The sequence below is a fragment of the Myotis yumanensis genome, unplaced genomic scaffold (assembly GCF_028538775.1).
Source record: "Myotis yumanensis isolate MYYU_CA2020_CCGP unplaced genomic scaffold, mMyoYum1.0.hap1 SCAF_7, whole genome shotgun sequence".
Classification (NCBI taxonomy): Eukaryota; Metazoa; Chordata; class Mammalia; order Chiroptera; family Vespertilionidae; genus Myotis; species Myotis yumanensis.
Window position 1 is genome coordinate 88896769 of NW_027223758.1, and position 6176 is coordinate 88902944.

Here is a 6176-nt window from a genome sequence, read left to right on the forward strand (position 1 = left end):
TCCACTCTGGCCACGGTCCCCACAGTGTGGTCTTGGAATGATACATCCCTATGTCATAGTTCTAAGCTGCCACCTTGTGGCTGTTACATATATGTGGGGGTTTCTACAATCGTTTTTAAAATGTTTCCATTACAACCGACATACATGATAATATTAGTTTCAGGTGTACACACCAGTGGTTAGAGGTTACATAACTTACTAAGGAATCACCCCCAAAACTCCCCACCCATCTGACACCATGGTTATTAGGATAATGTTATTTCCCCATGCTGTACTTCACGTCCCCGTGATGATTCTATTACTGCCGATTTGTACCTCTTAATCCCTTCACCTTTCTCACCCACCCCCCAGCCATCCTCCCATCTGGCAACTGTCAAAATATTCTCTGTACCTATGAGTATGTTTCTGTTCTGCTTGTTCATTTATTTTGTTTCTTAGACTCAATTGTTGATAGATATGTGTTTATTGCCATTTTATTGTTCATATTTTGGAGTGTTTTTTTCTTCTCCTACTTAAAGAGGTCCCTTTAACATTTTATATAATACTAGGGGTCCAGTGCACAAATTCATGCACCTTAAAAGGAACTGTGGGCCTCGAGGCTACAGTGGGCACAAGAGTGGGTCTCAGCCCATCCTCTGTGCCCCTGCCCAGGCCCTCCCACCATGGGCCCCGGTCCCCTGTCTGCCAGCAGCCCCGCTCCTGCTACTGCTGCTCCCACACACTGCCGGCGCAGACCCCAATTGCACCCATTGATGGAACAGAGCGATTGGGGTCAGCGCCAGCAGCGGGTACAAGCAATGGCTACTGCCCCAACTGCCCTTCAGGAGCAGGGACAGGTGGAGAAGCCCTCAGGGGTGATTGGGGCCAGCAGCTGCTGCTCACACCCATTGACGGCACCAAGCGATTGGGACCGGCGCTGGGCGCCAGCAGCGGGTGCAAGCGGTAGCTCCGGTGCTGGCTGCGGGTGCAAGTGGGGCCAACGCCAGCAGCAGGTGCAAGTGCCCAGTGGGACCGCGGCACAAAGATGCAAAGAATTTTCAGTAACCACCAGAGGCTCACCCCAGTGACAGTGATTGGTCCCCCGCCTTGGTCGGGCACCCCTGCTCACCCGCTCCACCATCCCGCCGCAGGCAATGCCCTCCATGTCCCACGCTCTGCCGCCTACTGCTAACGCCTGCCATGTTTAGTGCACGCCCCCTGGTGGTCAGCACACGTCATAGCAACCAGTTGTTCGGTTGTTCCACCGTTGGGTCTATTTGGATATTAGGGTTTTATGTATATAGACTAGTTTGGTGGTGATGAACTCCTTTAGCTTTTTCTTGTCTGGGAAGCTCTTTATCTGTTCTTTGATTCTCAGTGATAACGTTGCATGTCACAGGTATGTGTTTTAACCAGCCTTTTTAATGTGATGCTTGCCTCCCTGCCTTTGTTATCTGATGCCATGCCTCATACCTTCTGCATTTCCATCACTACCACTCACTCGCCTGGCATTTAGGAACAACGTGCTACTTTCGTGACAGGTAAAGAGTAGAAAGATGTGCTTCCTTGCCTCGGAGCTGCCAGTGTCCCTGTGGGAGACTCAGGAGAATGAACTACAATAGTCGACATCCTTCAGGACAACCTGTCCCCAGAGCTTAAAGTCCTGGCAGGGTTGCACAGCACTTCAGGATTAGACATAATTATCGTTTTCTCCCAATTGCCATGTAATTTTTATTTAAAAGCCCTAGTATCTCACGAGCAAGAACAAATTCCTTTCATAAGCCGTTAGTGAGCACCTTTTAGCCACTGTCCTGCCAGCCTCGCGAGGGGGGCTGTGGGACCCGGGGCAACAGCTGTAACACAACCTTCTTACCCAGGGGCCTGGGAGCGAGCGCCCCACTCTCTCTGAAGGGGTCAGTGATGTCTTCACAGAAGAGTCCAGGCTGGAGCTCAAACCAGAGGCCCAGAGACTGAGGCTGGGAGGAAGTTGGAATCCCAGGACCCGGGAGAGCCCCGCTGTTTGGGGGGCGAAGCGGGCACTCTGCTCCCCAGCCCACAGCACCCCAGGATCTCACTTTTAACAGACTCACTTAAACTTCCTTAGGATAACTTATTTTCCCCCAAAACAATAGCTTACACGGAACCACAGGGGTTCCTGAGATAGAGTTTTGCCAAATACTGCATTCCCGGATGTCTGGTCTCACTTTCCTTAGTAGAATTTTCTCACTTCAAGATTCTTACTCTAAAGCAGCCCTCTTCTCACAGCCCATCCAGCCCTTGGAGCTGGCCTGGAAACTGGCAGCGACTGATCTCTCCAAGAAATCGCTGAAAAATACACTTTGGTCCCTAGTAGGGGAGAAAAGGGGGGAGAAGAGGTGGTCCTGCTTTCTCTTCTCCTAGAATTTTGCATGTATTGCCTATACAGTAACAGGAAAGATAACAGGCTGTTTAAGCACTTCCTGTATTAACTTGCACAGTCCTCATAATCCACAGAGAGGCTACAAAATTTGTCCAAAACCACACAAGCATCAACCTACAGGATCATCAAAATCAGGTCATTTAACCAAAGAAATTAGGCTTACTTGTTTGGAATGCTTTCATACCCCAGCAAAGATCTACTTACCCCTCTTCTCTATCTACTGCAGCCCTTGTAGTTTCTATCAGTAGCATTAGCCTCTATTCCCGGAAAATACTGTCCTTGCATACTTATTCCGATCCTGTGTCTACAGAATGCCCTGGGAACAGAACGTCCTGTCCTGTCCATGGCTTGGTCAGGTAAGAGCCGTGGAAGGCATTAGGGCACACTCTTCACCTGTCTTTCCTTCGTTATCATGAGGGAAGGACCAGCCGGTTTTCCGTTTTTACTGAGATTTGGCAAACCTCCCCCCACCCCCCGCCCCAGGTGGTTCAAAGACCCACGTGCAATACACCCAACATAACTTTCACGAATATTAAAAAGCAGCTTCAACCCTAGCCAGTTTGGCTCAGTGAATAGAGCATCAGCCTGTGGACTGAAGGGTCCTGGGTTCAATTCCAGTCAAGGGCACATACCTTGGTTACAGGCTCAATCCCCGACCCTGGCGCGTGTGGGAGGCAACCAACCAACGTCTCTCTCACATCGATCTTTCCTTCTCCTTTCCACTCTCTCTAAAAATCAAAGGGGCCGAAACCGGTTTGGCTCAGTGGATAGAGCGTCGGCCTGTGGACTGAAAGGTCCTAGGTTCGATTCCGGTCAAGGGCATGTACCTGGGTTGCGGGCACATCCCCAGTGGGAGATGTGCAGGAGGCAGCTGATCGATGTTTCTCTCTCATTGATGTTTCTAATTCTCTATCCCTCTCCCTTCCTCTCTGTAAAAAATCAATAAAATATATTTTTTATAAAAAAGCTGCTTTTAAGCTTTTCTGTTCTGGACAAGTAGGTAAGCTGTTGTCTACATTGAAAACTGACATAAAAATCTCAAAACAATGTTAACCCTCTGAGTGCCAACCAATATCCTAGGAACTATGCTAAAATTGCCAAGGCATTTTTGCTGATTTTACAGCAGTTTAGGGAAAAAATTATGAATCGCAAGTAAATGAAGTTTCATATTCAATATCTTCCACAAAATCGTCATCTTCACAGCAAGAATTGACATATTTAGCAATATCATCATCACTAATAAAGCAGACTTAGAACTAGACACTGCAGGAGGAGCGTGATAGCGCTCCCGGCACTTTTGGCGAAAGACAGGAGGAGCACGATTGCGCTCCCCAGCACTCTAGGGGTTAAGCAAAAGTTGTCATTTTTATTGGGTGCTTCCATTTGTATCCTATATAATAAAAGCGTAATATGCAAATCAACCAAATGGGAGAACGACTGGTCAGTGGGGGGGCGGGGCCGGCGAGCAGGGGACGCCAGGCCAGCCAAAGCACATGTCAGCGGGCAGAGGGAGGGGATGGCGATCGGGGTGGGGGGGAGGGAAGGGGTGACCAATGGCAGCAGAAGGGCAATTGGTGGGGCGGGGCCAGCCGCTCGCCAGCCAACACCGGCCCCAGATCAGCCTGCCGGTCACCTCCTGCAGAGGGAGGACAGACTGCGGCTTAGGCCCGCTCCCCCGCGGGACATTACAAGGGCTCCCAGACTGCGAGAGGGCGCAGGCCGGGCTGAGGGACCCTCCCGAGTGCAGGAATTCATGCACCGGGCCTCTAGTGTAGTATAAAAGCAGCAAACAATCTGTGGTACCAGAAGTTAGTGGTGGTGGTGACTTATGACTAGCAGTAGGAACTAGGGGACCTATGGGGATCCTAGTAGTGTTCCTTTCCGGATACAAGCCGAGTACAAAGGCTATTGCTATTGTTCACATGGTGCACTGCCAGTATCACGTACCATTATCTTGCCCATTTAGATAATTATGAAATTCCCTCCCTCACCCCTCAAGCATTTGCTTCTCCTCAATAACCTCTGTAGTATGGTTCTAATTCTTCTAAGTCTCCTCCATGTTTGTTCCCCTGCTCTGCTCATCCTAAATTCTGCAACAGTATCCCCTTCACCATTACACTCTTTTAAGAAGCCCTATGACATAGGAAATTGTATGGAATAGTTTAATGCAAGTTTTCCAGTCAAGTACATAATGGAACACACATTTACTTCATTTCAGGGAAGGATTACAGCATCTGTCCTCTCTCTTGGCCCCAGGATTGGACAGTTGCTATTAGTGGGGATGAGGTAACTTCCATTTTCTTTTCTTTTTTTTAGTATATTTTTATTAGAGGCCCGATGCACAAAATTCGTGCATGGGGGAAAGGGGTGTCCCTCAGCCCGGCCTGCACCCTCTCACAATCTGGGACCCCTCACTCCTAACTGCCCACCTCCTCACTAACCATCCGCCTGCTCGCTCCTTAGTGCTGCCGCAGAGGCGGAGAGGCTCCTGCCACTGCTGCTGCGCTCGCCAGCCGTGAGCCCGACTTCTGGCTGAGCGGCGCTCCCGCTGTGGAAGCGCACTGACCACCAGGGGGCAGCTCCTGTGTTGAGCGCCTGACCCCTGGTAGTCAGTGCACTTCATAGCGACTGGGTCATTCTGGTTGTTCTGCCTTAACAGTAGCTGGGCTTAGATAGATAGATAGATAGATATAGATAGATAGATAGATAGATAGATAGATAGATAGATAGATAGATAGATAGATAGATAGCTGGATGATAGAGATAGATGATAGATAGATAGATGATAGATAGATAGATAGATAGATAGATTTCAGAGAAGGGAGAGGAAGAAATAGAAACATCAATGATGAGAATCATTAATTGGGTGCCTCCTGCATGTCTGACCAAGCCCACAACCCAGGCATGTGCCCTTGACCAGAATCAAACCCAGGACCCTTCAGTCTGCAGGCTGACGCTCTATCCACTGAGCCAAACCAGCCAGGGCAACATCCATTTTCTTGAGGTTCCCATGTATTCTTTTAACCACTTAATGTCATTCATTCCTGGAATTCCTTTTTTCAAATTGTACTGCATGATAAGAAAGTTACATTGCACACTAAATCATATCATGGAATGAGTATTTCATACTTCTGAGTTGTATACTACATGCATGTACATGCTTTCTGGGTCACACCTGTTCTATAAAGGCTAAAATGTCACCACCTCCTCAAAGGGTTTATTCTTTGAGTAGCAGCCCAAAGGGTTTCTGTAAGTTATGATTCACTAAAGATCACACTTACTGAGCAGCCCAGCAGGTATACACAACATTGTACTTGGCAATATATTTTTACAGCCAGGATATCTTACTTAAGGGGACTTCTCTACATAAAAGTATTTATTAACCTGTTAACTATCTTCCTGCCTGCTTGCTAATAGGGCTTGGAAAGTTTGATGCATGAATCCTATATAATAAAAGGCTAATATGCAAATAGACCGAACGGCAGAACAACCGGTCACTGACATGCATTGACCACCAGGGGACACTCAATGCAGGAGCTGCCCCCTGGTGGTCAGTGTGCTCCCACAGGGGGAGTGACGCTCAGCCAGAAGCCAGGCTCATGGCTGGCGAGCACCATGGTGGTGGCGGGAGCCTCTCCCACCTCCGTGGCAGGACTAAGGATATCTGACTAACAGCTTAGGCCCACAAAGGCTCCCAGACTACAAGAGGCACAGGCCGGGCTGAGGGACCTCCCCTACCCCACCCCTGAGTGCACCATTTTCATGCACTGGGCCTCTA